Genomic DNA, 14,767 nt, shown 5'->3' on the forward strand with positions numbered 1-14,767 from the left:
CCAGCTGAAATCACGACAGGGGACAAGAAGGCCAAGCTTTTCCACAGGTCTAATTCTCAAAGCAACTGCCACCTTTAGAGGAAAGAGAAAAAAAAATATAGAAAGTGTGCTGTTGCTGTGGAAACAAGGCTCAAAAATACTACTAATAGATCAAGCAGCTCTCAGAGGATCAAGCACACTAGCGAACAGTTACTGGAACTTCCTTCAGCACGCAGGAAGGGTTAGAAAATGGAACAGTCAGCCCAGATGTCTCCATCATTTCCCCTCTTTTAGGGGGTCTGTGCCAGCTTTTTGAGTGAGTCCCTCCCTCGGTGAGGAAAGGTACCTTGTTTTTGAAAACATTTACTATCACATGAAGGCCTTAAACTGGAAAGAGGATTGTACAGCTTGCTTAAATTCTTGATAGATGTATTAATACAGAATCTAGGACAGGGTGTTTAAAAGAGGGCTGCTGAAGTTCATGGGCCTGCCCCAAGAGTTTACATGCTGAATTCAGAACCAATGCTGTTGAATGGTAAAAGAGAAAATTAACCTACATCCTAGCAGAGTTCTTCGGTTCCTTATTCCCTAAAAGGTGAGACAGGAATAAACAGAATGTGATCATGTAACTAAAGACTGCATGATGATTAACACACAAAAATGAAACAAGGCCACATAGACAACATCAACATAAGATTGCTCTAACTTTTGAATGACTTGACTTTAAAACCATTCTTGTGCATAAATCTTGTTTTGTTCCTCTCTCTATTCCCTTTGAGATCCCTTAACTGCATAACTTGTTCACACCCAGAACTACACAGGCTCATACCGGCTCATATAGTTTAATACCAACCAGTGAGATAGAACACCGTAGTTAAACACTGTATTAACAAGAACATCACATAGAAAAAAGCCAGCTCCAGGTTTTCAGGACAAAAAGAATTGCCGAGTGTGAACATTATAACTCCTCATACTATCAAAGATCAGGTAAAACCAACAACCAGTAGCTATTTGACACTCTGAAACGCTGATTTTGCTAAGACATTTTAAATGTCAGACGGCGATGGCAGGGGATTCTAGCAGGTTATAAATTTGTTTAGCTTAGCAATGCTACAGTGCTACCAGGCATTAATTCCCTCAACTCTGAGTCTTCTACCCTTCCTTCTTATCCCCACAAAACATCTCATATTAAAAGAAACTAGACATTGGCAAGCTAGAAGAATGATTTATTTTACAAGGGTGTTGTGAAGCTTAATTCATGTTTGTAAAGCTCTTTGTATTGTGCCTTTCATTTACTGTGGGAACCTCACAGTATTATCAATAAGGTCTTTTCTACAGTAGAAAGGCTTTGCTAAAATAACTATACTAGCAAATCTGCCTAGTGAGATGTGGTTTACACAGGCAAAAAGGTTATTTTGCCAGAACAGCTAATACAAATGCCCTAAAATGCTGCACTGGCAGCAGCACATTTTTGGTAGTATCTAACTGGATAGGATATTTTATGGCAACTAAGTTTAATTTCTGCAGCATCTTAACAAAACACAATTATGCTGGAAACACCTTGAAGAGTAACTCTCATCAGCATATTTTGGAGACTGCAGATAAAGGATGTGCATTTACTACTTTCATAATACAAATTCTCTGCATTTGTTTATTCATGTGAGTTAGCCAGAAGTAACAGAGCCCTCTGTAAAGAGATCCCCTTAGCAGCAAATGCATTAAGATAAAGCCTTGGTCAGATATATTCTGCCAAACAGAAAAGAATGGAATATTAACGATGCTGGAATGAATGCCTAGAAATGACTTCTATGACTGCAAAGAACACAGATTGTGGTACAAGGAACTAGCACGTGTCAATCATTTTTAAATGTGCTATTATTCTTCTTATTTTCTATTCAAAACTCCAGCTTTCTCACTCAAGTTTAGAGCAACATCAAATAGCCAACTGTTATTTGTCTTGTAACAAAGGTGGAGATGTGCCATCACACCAGGTTCCCAAATGACTAGTTGCTGTTTTCTTTCTAGTTGTGTTTAGTCTTACTCTGAGCTGTTTACAGGAGCCTGTGGCTACCAGCAGTAGTGCATTTACATTCTGCCTTGCAGTGTTTTCACATCTTGCTAGAAGTCTGTAGCAATTCTTAACACCTAATGGCTTGCTTACACAGGGAAAGGAAGCTCACCTGTCTTGTCCCTGGAAGGCTATTCTTCCATAGATAGTTGCATTTATTTTCGATGGATGTCTCTACATACCCATCTGCAGTAGCATAATTTTCGAAAACCTACATGCACCATGGTGTAACACTATACAGAGCCATACCTCAAATCTGTGGATGGTCACAAATTAGCTAAATATTTTCCCACAAACTGATTCAGGTCAGACATGCTTGGACCTGGAACGGAACTCAAAATTCAAATATAGAAATTGCCATAGTTAAGAAAAGTAAGATCCTTAACAACATGGAAAATCTGTTTTCCATATGAAAGATGTTTTCATTACCAAAATGTAAGCAGGTGTATTCAGTTGCTTTCCATTGAAAGCTAAATCTACTTTAAAGCAAAACTAAACATGAAACTCCATCTTCTCTGCTATTAAGACAAATTAGAAAAACAGTATCTACAGTAAATTAATCAGTAAGGTATTATTTACCGAAATAGCACTGTAGAATCCACAGCCCACGTACCAGATCTACTTGATGTGTTGTTTTGTAACACCTAAGAATTATTTATGTGACCTCTCAAACAATAAGCATAATAAAAATTATTATTTTCTAACTGTTACACATTTATCCACAACCTTTACTCATTCACTGATGTACCTGTCTATACTACATGCAGAGTGGCACTAACCTAAAAAACAGACTTTTTTCATTTTAAGCCTGGGCCAGAACTGAGAAGGTTCAAATGAGAGCCGAAGTACATGAAATGTTTTGCAGATTTGCTAAGCTGTAGAACAATGCTGTAGTACTAAGGGCTGGGCTTTCCTGCTTTCAGTTAAGAAGCCCTTTATTGCCATGAGAACATAGAAAAATCATAGAATCATAGAATATCCTGAGTTGGAAGGGACCCATAAGGATCATCAAGTCCAACTCCTGGCACTGCACAGGTCTGCCCAAAAGTTTAGACCATGTGACTAAGTGCACAGTCCAATCGCTTCTTAAATTCAGACAGGCTTGGTGCAGTCACTACTTCACTGGGGAGCCTGTTCCAGTGTGCAACCACCCTCTCGATGAAGAACCTCTTCCTGATGTCCAGCCTAAACTTCCCCTGCCTCAGCTTAACACCGTTCCCGCGGGTCCTATCACTGGTGTTTACGGAGAATAGGTCACCTGCCTCTCCACTCCCCCTCGCGAGGAAGCTGTAGACTGTGATGAGGTCCCCCCTCAGCCTCCTCTTCTCCAGGCTGAACAGGCCCAGTGACCTCAGCTGCTCCTCATGTGTCTTCCCCTCTAGGCCCTTCACCATCTTCGCTGCCCTCCTCTGGACACTCTCCAACAGTTTTACGTCCTTTTTGTACTGTGGTGCCCAGAACTGCACACAGTACTCGAGGTGAGGCCGCACCAGTGCAGAGTAAAGCAGGACAATCACCTCCCTCGACCGACTAGCGATGCCGTGCTTGATGCACCCCAGGATACGGTTGGCCCTCCTGGCTGCCAGGGCACACTGCTGGCTCACATTCAACTTGCTGTCAACCACAACCCCCAGATCCCTCTTTGCGGGGCTGCTCTCCAGCGTCTCATCACCCAGTCTGTACGTATAGCCAGGGTTGCCCCATCCCAGGTGCAGGACCCGGCACTTTCTTTTGTTAAACTTCATGCGGTTGGTGATCGCCCAGCTCTCCAATCTGTCCAGATCTCTCTGCAAGGCTTTTCCACCCTCACCCGAGTTCACAACTCCTTCAAGTTTGGTGTCGTCGGCAAATTTGCTCAAAACACCTTCTAGTCCTACATCCAAATCATTTATAAAAACATTGAAGAGGACTGGCCCTAAAATGGAGCCTTGAGGGACACCACCAGTGACCATCTGCCAGCCAGATGTGGCCCCATTTACCACAACCCTTTGAGACCTGCCTGTCAGCCAATTCTCACCCATCATATGATGTTTTTGTTAAGTTGTATGCTGGACATTTTGTCCAGCAGGATCCTATGGGAAACCATGTCAAAAGCTTTGCTGAAGTCCAAAAAGATCACATCAGCTGGTTTCCCTTGATCGACTAGGTGGGTGATCTTATCATAAAAGGAAATCAAATTTGTTAGGCAGGACCTACCCCTCATGAATCCACGTTGGCTGGGACCAATGACTGCATTGTCCCCCAGGTGTGCTTCAATAACTTCAAGGATCATCCTCTCCATAATTTTACCAGGCACTGACGTGAGACTGACAGGCCTGTAATTGCTAGGGTCTTCTTTCTTACCCTTCTTGAAAAGTGGCACAACATTTGCCAGCTTCCAGTCTACTGGGACCTCTCCAGATTCCCAAGATCGTTGAAAAATAATTGAGAGAGGTCCCGCGATTATGTCAGCCAGCTCTTTGAGCACCCTGGGATGAATCCCATCCGGACCCATGGACTTGTATGGATCCAGGTGGAGCAGCAAATCCCACACATGTTCAGGGTCGGTTGGGAGTTTGTCATTCCTACCATCATGGTCCTCCCGCTCAGGGCACCCAGGGTCCCGGAGCCCATCATCAGTGTTGAAGACAGAGGCGAAGAAGGCATTAAACATCTCTGCTTTGCCTATGTCATTGTCTGTGAGGAGACCTTCCCCATCAAGTATTGGACCTATGTTTTCTTTGGTTCTCCTTTTTCTGTTTGCATAGCTAAAAAAACCTTTTTTATTGTCTCCCACAGACATGGCCAGCTTCAACTCTAGTTGGGCTTTGGCCCCGCAAGTTTTCTCCCTACAAACACGAACAGCATCCCTGTATTCCTTCCTCATCGCCTGACCCTCCTTCCAGCAGCCGTACACTTTTTTTGCCTAAGCTCCAGTAGAATATCCCTGGTCAGCCAGGCCGGCCTTCTGCCCTGCCTGCTTGCCTTCTGTTATTTTGGAATTGCCTGATCTTGTGCTTTTAGGAGGCAGTGCTTAAAGACTGACCAGCACTGATGGATGCCAATGCCTTCAAAAGCAGTTTCCCAGGGGACCTTGCTGACTAGTTCTCTGAGCAGCCTGAAGTCTGCTTTTGCCATATCCAGTGCTGAAGTTTTGGTGGCAGTTTTCCTTCCGTCACCATAAATTCTAAACTCAACCACTTCATGGTCACTATGACTGAGACAGCCGCCAATTGCCACGTCCCTCACAAGACCCTCTCTGTTCTCCAGCAACAGATCTAGGAGGGCACCTTTCTTAGCTGGGTCCCTTAGCACCTGCACCAAGAAGTTACCATCTAGGTGCTTTATGAACCTCCTGGACTTGCTCATGTCAGCTGTGTGGTGATCCCAGTTGATGTCTGGCAAGTTGAAATCCCCCATAAGGACAAGGGGAGTTGATCTCAACGCATCTCTTAGTTCTGCAAAGAATAATTAATCGGCTTTGTCGTCCTGGCCGGGTGGTCTGTAATAGACTCTCACGACATCCCCTTTATTTGTTCATCCCTTAATCCTTACCCAGAGGCTCTCAACTTTGCCATCGCCAACTTGAAGTTCCACAAAGTCCAGACCATGCTTCACATACATCGCCACCCAGCCACCTCGCCTACCCTGCCTGTCCCTCCTGAAGAGCTTGTAAACATCTATTGCAACACACCAGCCACAGGATTCATCCCACCAGGTTTCGCTTATGCTGATGATGTCGTAGCTGTGGGACTGGGCCAAGACTTCTAGCTCATCCATTTTATTCCTCATACCGCGCGCGTTTGTGTAGAAGCACTTCAAATGAGCCTCCCTACATGCAGCACCTTGTGGAGCCGACCGAAGGACCTCACTAACACACAGTCCCTCTGATTCTAGCGCACCATCACTTAGCTCATCACCGGCGTGCCTGGTTTTATCCCCTTCCCCCTTCAACTCTAGTTTAAAGCCCTATCTATCAGCCCTGCCAACTCCTGAGCAAAAAAGCTGGATTGTGTTTCCTTTTCCCACTTGTATACATTTTGCATGTAAGCAGCTGCTCCTGATCAATTGAGACTTAGATATTAACACTTTAAATGACATGAAAAATTATGTCACAACCCACTTTCAAAACTATAAAGATGTTCCCACTAGCTCAACACCATAGGCCAGACCATACTACATTTGCTCTACCTACATTTACCCTTCCATCTTCCATGGCATCCTCCCCTGATACCACCAGAAGGTTTACGTGAAGATCAAGGGCAGAATAAGGTATTAGACATTAACTACACTTCCAGCTGGAGAAGTTCATTCTTGCCTTTGGAATACTCAGCAGAAGAACTTAACCACCTTTAAAAATAAGGCTGTCCCGCCCCACTGCTTCTTCCCCCATTCCAGCCACTTCTCTGTTTTAGCTCCTTCCCTCTCTTACTGCCTCCTTATCCCTGCTTCATTATTATCCTGCTTTGGCTTCTGATCATGCTGACTGATCCTTTGGTTTCTTCCCAGGAACAGAAGCTGACAGGGAATTTGCAAGCTTCAATGTATGTTTCTGTATGCCCTGGGTTCTCACTACACAGAACTGCTCCCTTGCTAGCATGTCATGGCACTAAACTTTAGCTAAAACATTGCAGAAAAAGGCTAAGAGCAAGTATGTGGAGGCGTAGGCCTCAGGCTGACCCTGGCGGAAGGTCACCTACTGAGAAACGCCCCTCCACCACTGACAAAGATATCCCACATTCGTCATTCTCAAGTTCAAGTACACTTCAAGGCCAACTTTGTTTCTTCCATTTGCGTTTGTTAGAAAAGGCATACACTCTCAGGCTGAGGTTTTGTTTTTGTATTTTGTGTTTTTTTTTTTGTTGTTGTTGTGGTTGTTCTTTTCTTAAGTTTTAAAACTGCTCCAAAGTTTCTGTAGGGGTAGAAAGGAAATTTCCTGGGTCGAAATGACAGTTATTTGGCATTAACAGCTGTACTGTTCTACACTGAAGCATGAAGCTGCACCATAAAAGAAATGCAGTTACAAGATTAGGAGCCCGCTTCTACTCACAGAAACAACTGAAGCAGCCATGAATGGCAAGGGAAGGCTGAGGCTGCACGTTCTCAGCAAGACCTCACAAATAAGCTCAAGGTGTTGCTTTTAACCTTTGATACCCTTCATGATTTAGGTCCTGAACCACTAAGATCAGGAGAGTCTAAGATAGGTTAAAGATTTAGCTACTGAAGAGCATTCACATTTCAATGATGAACTTGCTACTTCTAAAAGAATGGAGATGCACTGACTTTCAGAGCCTGCTAGGACTTACATACTCAACCTTTATGGAGATGATGGGAGGAAGGATCAATACTGAGGAACAGAAGATTTAGCTGCTAGACAGACAGTTTTATAGCTCCCAAATCATCTCTATAGATTAAGTATACACCTATAGCTAACTGCACCTAGGGACATTTATGGTAAAGAAACAACACAATTTAGAAGAAAAAATACACAGAATAGAAGATGCACTAATTTTGCACAGAGCACTGCAGTACAACCAAAAATCCAGAATTTGTCACATGGCTAAAAAAAAAAAAAAAAGCCCACCACAGATACATACACTATTTCTTTGAATGTAAAATGCAGGCTTCAAATGCACCTACTTTGCAAACTCACGTCTTCACATGTTTATGAAGGCAGCGTATCAGTCTCTGCTTACATACAAGGTATCTAAGACAAATCATCAGTCCTAATTGAGGAAAATTAGGAAAATTATGCATACAATATTTTGAAAACTACTTGTTTGTTGGCCTCTCAAAAACAGCACTGGAATTCCAAATAGCCTTCACCTGTTAAACACCAGCACACTTGCATGCAGTTTCGTAATTTCTTTCACAAAGGAAAAGAGCAGTCACTTCATGGCTGAAAACTGGTCAGAAAAAATATCACCTTACGACTGACCATGCAAAACACTTTAAATGCAGGTGCATCCATTGACAAAATATTAGCACTTCTAACACTGCATATCCTCAAACTTTTTATTCAAAAACAATTCTCTCATAAGATTTCCTTGAAAAAGTTGTAAAACAACCAGAACAAAACTGTATGATGTGTGTCACATTGCTCCTGTCTTTCCAGGATATGTGTCAGAGCCAATATCTCATGCAAGAGTACAGAAGGGTAGCTCCAAACCAGTAAACAAACCCACTCTGAAAATCTGTAATGTGATCTTATAATAGCTGATCCTGAATTAATTTTAGGGTCCTAAGATTTGAACAGGTGAAGGAAAAAAGTCAGTGCTGGGTAAGTTTCACATAATCATCTGAATGCCTCTATTGTTTCTTCGCCATGCTAAACTTTGCTTTCTTGTTGTTTTCATCTTTCCTTTTAAAATAGCCTCCTGCAGCTCTAAGCTAAATATCTTCCTGGAGCTTCTATGTGACAGCTGCAGTATCTTAGCCATCTGTTTAATTTATATTTGCTAATGCAGCTCCTGCTGTTTTCAACTGACAGCTTTTTTCTCTCTTATTACCCCCGCACGGGAAATCATTGCACTTGCCAAAGTTTCTCTGTAGTCTCAGATGTCAAATCAAGTCTGGTGACAAAAGGTGATGAATGAGGCCCCTGTGCACCTCTCTTTTGTTTTATTACAACTTTGAAAATTTAAAATGGGCTTTTATGTTAATTCTTTAAAGAAAAAATAATAAAATTAAAAAAAAAAGAAAAGAAAGGAAGCAGTACAGAAACAAAGAGGAAGACAGTAAAGGAAAATCATACCCCCTTCCTCTCAATATGGCAATTCTGTGGGAAGGTTGAGGCTGGAGGATCTCCAAGATACTCTCAGATGCAGAATATCCGTTCCTTATCCGTTCACTAAAGCCACGCATGATTCAATTTCTTCAGTGATCTATGCCCACCTACCAAGCCAAGGGTTTGGCTGACCACTGACCTTCCCTCAGTTGCAACCAACATGCCTCCTACTTTTTCTGGAGCACTCTGCAGCTCAGATGTTTTCACAAATCAAGGGGAAGCGATGGAGCACCAAAGCCCGCGTCGCAATGCCATTACTTAGTGCCATCCTCTAAAGCCTCCTGAAGGAAGGTGCTGGGGCTGCACACTGTGCTACTAAGAGACATTGGATAAAGACACAAACCTGGTTCCTGAAACAGTAGCCAGACAGCCTTATATGGCAAGCACTGGCGTTACTATCCCTGTAACTCTCCTAGAGCATGGTAACAAGATTAAAGAGTGTAGCCCTGCCGAAAAGTGACATCAGGTTTAATGTACAACTTTGAAATTTAACATAGATAATCCTGTGCTGCTTAAAACCCTATTAGCTGAACCACAGCGAACTCTGCAGTCCCTGTCCCAGGTTATGCAACACCACACTAAGTGGTGACTAGCCCCAACCCAGAAACATTAAACACAAAATGCTGCACATATCAAGAAAAATATCAACAACTAAAAATCACTTCAAGGATAATACAGGCCCGAAAACCTGAAGAGTCACTATTCATCTTCAGTTGATTACTTGCACTTTAGAGCATTTCATAAATAACACTCAAGAAAGCATAAAGTATTAAACTTTATAAACGTAGAAACAGATAAATGTCCTGAGTCGAAGAAAATTATTATGACTTTTATCAACATACTGAACCAAAGACCCACAGAATAGGAATTCTGTCCCTCATCTACTACACTACCTAGGCCAAAATTATCCTTTATAGCAATTCTTCCTTACCTTAAGAAGTGTGTGTGCAGTCTGAAAAAGACCTGTGTAGATGCAGACTGAGTGAAGCTGTGTTATACCAGATGCAAACTGAGCAAAACCACCAACCTAGGGAGACAGAAGAAGTTTTGTATAAATATGTGTACCTGATGGTGTAAGGCGCAACAACATTTTCTGAACTGGAAACATTCTCTGGCTAGGGCATCTGATCCACTTCAATACCTGAACTACTGCAGTTTCCAGTTCAGGAAATTACAGTAAAGTAATTCTGACTCTAGTGCTTTGACTTCAATCCACTTTTGCATGCTTGCTAGAATGCTGGAGGATGCACCTGCCCCTTTGTGACTCTTTTGGCCAGAAAGGAATAGGAATAACTGAACTGACCAGAAATTACCCGAAGCTGCAAACATAAAGATTAAACAAGAGCTGTAAATTAAGCACACTGGCCTATTTCTTATTCAGCCAGATTTTTTTTTGTTTTCCTTCTTCTTTCTGGGTTAATAAGAGTTATATCCCAAGCTTCCGAAGGAAAAAGGAGCCTCTACCACGTGCCACCGCTTACCCTGGTACACCCTACTGTAACTGTTAAACAGGAAGGCTAAGCTGGGGACTGGGAAGACCATGTACTTCCCACTGAAAAGAGAAAACCAGGAAACAGTGAGGTGCTATCCAAGGCGACCAGAAGATGTCTTGCCCAACGCGACACTTTACTTCCTAAGACCTGGCTTAACAAATTTTTCAAAACCACGTACAGGAAACAAAAAAATTGGTGTAAGAAGGCAACAGATTTTACAGCTATCAAAGGGGGTTAATTTTTTCTTTGTCAACTACCACAGCCCAAGGACAGACCAATATTTTTCTACCCATTAGCAGCAAACACAAGTAAATATTAGCATTGCTTCCCATGGAAGGTTACATTACAGTAGGTACTCTCTCCACTCACATCTCCTTTTGTACATCTTTTCACAATCTGACAACTCTGCAAGGTGAAAAAAACTGACACTTTTTACCAGAAAAAAAAAATCTGCTTTATTGTTCACAAAATTCCTCTGTTATCCAACTTCCTAGCACATGCAAACCATGCAGGCCTGTAGATGTTGCTTGAATCAAAAAATAAAGTGCCTTTGCTGTTCATACTACAGAGATAGATTTCACTAAGAAAAACAAACATCAAACTGAGTAAGTTTGTTTTTAGGAAGAAAGGCATTATCCAAGGGTAAATGAATATTGCAGCAGAGACAGGCCCAGGATTATCTGCCTTCTCCATCCTTGCCATAAATGTTCTGAACGCTGAACATGCCATCAGGAAACATCTGAACTAAACACTTTGTTCTTAGCCTGGTCAGACTTTGCTTTAACCCAGCATTAACAAACTAAGTCAGCTCTCTACTACCCAGGATAATGGGGGACAGGAACACCCAAATAATGAAAAAGCCCTGACCACACAAACCCAGCTGCACAGAGTCTACAGCCCAGAATCTGTGCACCATGCTTTCCAGTGCTCCAGGTTCTGGGAGGTCTCTTACCTGAGGTACAGGGTCAGCCCCACAACAAAACCCAGCTAGCAAACCTCTCAAAGCAGAAAGGGTCACAGTGCAGGTAACGTGTTACTCTTTCATCAGCTCCATGTCTCTGTGTCTTGCAGAGCCTGAACTTCAGCCCAAGGCTGCAAGCTGTGGATCCTGGCTGGCTCCTGAATGCCCAACCCATCCAAATCCTGCTTCCCAGTGGCCCGTGCTCTGGGAGCACAATGCAGAGACATCAGCGGTGGCTCTGAATAAAGCTGGCAAAGGTTCAGCAGGTCAATTAGCTCAGGGTGTAAGCCATGCAGGAACAGATGCACCGCTTCCAGGTCCAAGCCTGTGGTCTGTGCATTGATAACCTGTAACCTGAATTTTCTACCCAGAGAAATTAAAGCCTTTGCTGTAAAAAATAAATGGAGAAAAGGCCAATTTAAGTCCCTACACAGTAATTCAGAGGTCAAAAATTAACCTGTCATGCTTACAAAGGCAATCTGCAACATCCCCCTTACATTGTTTAAAGTCCTTTTCTCTCAAGTTCTGCCCGTGTGCATTCCTCTTCACTTCCCAGTATCCTCAGGCACTCCCCAAGTGCCACTTCTGCAAAGAGTATACAGATGAGAGCCTCAAGGAAATCAGACCTGACTCTGTAGTATCTCCAATATATGCAAGTAGAAATATACTTAGCTAAGCATAATAGTCCATACATATACATATATACAGCATTTCAAACCCAAAGCATTAAAGACCTTAATACTTACTACCATGAAACTTTGCTCTAAGCTCCAACAAACAGGTCATAGTCTTCCTCAAAAAGGCAATGCTAGTTTGTTTTCAGCACAGAGGCAATAGCTTTCAACAAATCCCAAAGAATTTAAAAGTTTCACTTTCCAAAAAATGAAGTTCTATTGTTCATCTGCACTTTAGTTGCTCAGATTTAAAATGAAGGGGCAAGTACAGCTGCTCACAGTTGATAAGGCCTCCTGCTACTGGTACTATTTATAAACAACATCCAGAGTAAGAAACCCATGTACTCTAAAAAACTGAAATAACTGTTGGATAAAACAGAAATGGGAAGATGGGACTAGAAGCTATCTTCTTTACTGGATAAATCTCTTCCCTCTAAGTCAAGAAAGAGCCCATTTTGGTGAAGGTAGTAAAAGATCCATACTCTCTCTGAAGATCAGCCACCAAAGCAGAGAATCTCAAAAACAATTTCTAAGTCAGTACATGATGGCAGCTCCTAACCGTATCTTCTGGGTTCTCATCTGAACACTGGTGCAAGCACCTCTGCCAAGCCACTAATGCCTTTTGCCTGAGGTCACTGACACGCTGTTCTGTGTACAGGCTGCTGCTGCTGCCCAGGAGCGGAGGCATGGCAGGATGACGTATGGGAGCATAGCTTTAGTGCTTGTAATTAACCTCACACGATGCCTGATTTGTGGGGTTGTAAAGTATAGATGGAAACACAAACTTAAGGTCCCAGGAAGGAGCTCTGCAATAATAAGGAGCAGGTCATGTGGCATACAGGGCAAAAGAGAGCAAAAATGAGAGAAGAAAAGAGAGAGGAGGATGGAACTGCAGTGTGCTTCTGCCTATGCCCATGCCAGCTTGGCCCAGAGCTGACGTTACTCCTGCAGATGATGCTCAGCCCAACTGAGTCTGAAAACCCCAGCATAAGAGGATGTCACAGCTCACATGTACAGTTATTATGCTACACTGAGATACTCCTTATAGAAGAAGAAACTGCAGCTTGTCCTGTACGTATCTGCAAGACGCTATTGCTCAGTGCTCAGTCAGGTACCCGAAGCATATTACAGAGGAGTGTTAATAGGGTCAGGGTACAATTTCACAAGTGGCTACTAGCAAAAAAGGTCGACCCACATCCCTTGCTATTTACAGCACGCTGATCCAAATAAGTGATCCACCAAAAAATGATTACCAGTCAGTCAGATTTATGAGCCAACAGGATGCACCCTCCAGCTGCCTGACTGCAGGAACTGAAGTGAGACAGAAATGCCACAACTGTGGGAGACGAGAGCAACACTGACCTTTCCAGGAGAAGCACGGTCTGAGATCACCTTTCACAAAACAACACCTTTATTGTACAAATGAGAGGGGAAGACAGGGAATACAAAGGCTGGCTAGAGAATGTCCTAGACCGTTAGACCATATTCTTCCCAAGCTACTTGTTTTGTGGGGAAATTCTGGACTTAGACATGCATTTTATTAACTTTGTGACCTCTTGTTTCTTCTACAATGTTGCTCTGCTACAAAAAATGATGTTTTATTTAAAACAGAAGAAAATATCATTTTCAGTTATCCCTTTCCCTACTTCCATCCTTTTGCTTTACTATCAAATCCAGTCACTGTAAAAGTCCCGTGTTCCAGCTAGGGAAAAGCAAAATACAGCCAACAAATGATAACCAGACTGGGCAGCGAGGGATGTAGGGAACACATTGGTATCGAGTGCTACAGCTCTGGAATAAGACTAAAGGGCAGGATTTCACAGGGACAAACCTGAAACAGCCTGTGACTGGCCTAGAGGCACACGCTGTGCAACTCTATCTGATTACAAGAGGCATCCCTCACGCTGCACCCAAATCTGACTCCACCCCTCACTAGCCTGCTGTTCCCAGTCTTCATGGTAAGCTGCCATCAAACACCTATTCAGAAATCCGAAGTTAGAAGGAACGGTATTTATGTTAAAGAGATTATTCCCACTTCTTGTCATGCTTCCCGTGCTATATTCTGGTTTACAGTTTTTCATTTCGATTTTGTGTTCAGGCAAATTTGGGCAAGACAACAGCAACTTCAGTTGCTGTGCATCATGTAAAAAGAACAAAATAAAAATGCTCAGCTCTGAGAATCCAGTGTTCTGCATCTACAGATAATGCAAACGCCAATACTACATGCATGATGTTTAGGCACAAAATCAGTCTCAGACACTGACCAAGGTGATTTTAAGTATAAAGCATGCAACAGAGTGACTGGGAAAAGGACTACACACAAACACAGAGTACCTGAAATTGCCATGTTTTTCCAGTCAAACCCTCACGAGTGTTTACCAATGACTCCAATCTCCCCATCCCAGATGAGCAGCCACACTGCACACCTGAGTCTTTTAACTAGCAGCCACATGGTTTGTAGAACAGCAGCTTTGCCAGGTGAGGGGAAATGATCTCTTGTTGTGCTGACCTAGCACAGAAATGTTTTGTCTCGGCTGGAAATTGTTCTTACATAACGGGTGCTCTCAATACACTAGAAAATAGCTTAGATAGCTGGTATCACAGATTTTAATATTCTCACTATGGTTATGGCATCAAAATCCCCACTGCCTCTCATTCCTCACACAATTAATACGTTGATTGAACTATACACCTGTAATTCAGTTTACATTTTACAGGAGGCAAAAGGTAGAGAAATTCCAGTAAATGACACTTGAGATAAGAGAATGAGTGACTGGAGAGCACAGCACTCATTCTTTGCATATAGACTAGCCGACACAGGGCTTA

General features: G+C 42.7%; 1 protein-coding gene across 5 annotated transcripts in view; it reads right to left on the minus strand.

Annotated features, from left to right (window-relative positions):
- NDST2 (N-deacetylase and N-sulfotransferase 2) overlaps positions 1-14,767 on the minus strand; it is a 136,768-nt gene that overhangs the window by 76,541 nt on the left and 45,460 nt on the right. For 2 of the 5 annotated variants that reach the window (XM_083845213.1, XM_083845215.1), the window contains exon 3: positions 9,745-9,840. The exons of the other annotated variants lie outside the window; for them this stretch is intronic. The gene's annotated coding sequence lies outside the window, so the exon portion shown is untranslated. The remainder of the gene's footprint in view (positions 1-9,744; positions 9,841-14,767) is intronic. 5 annotated transcript variants of the gene reach the window in all.

Source organism: Anser anser (genome assembly GCF_964211835.1).
Source record: "Anser anser genome assembly, chromosome: 7".
In the NCBI taxonomy this organism is placed as follows: Eukaryota; Metazoa; Chordata; class Aves; order Anseriformes; family Anatidae; genus Anser; species Anser anser.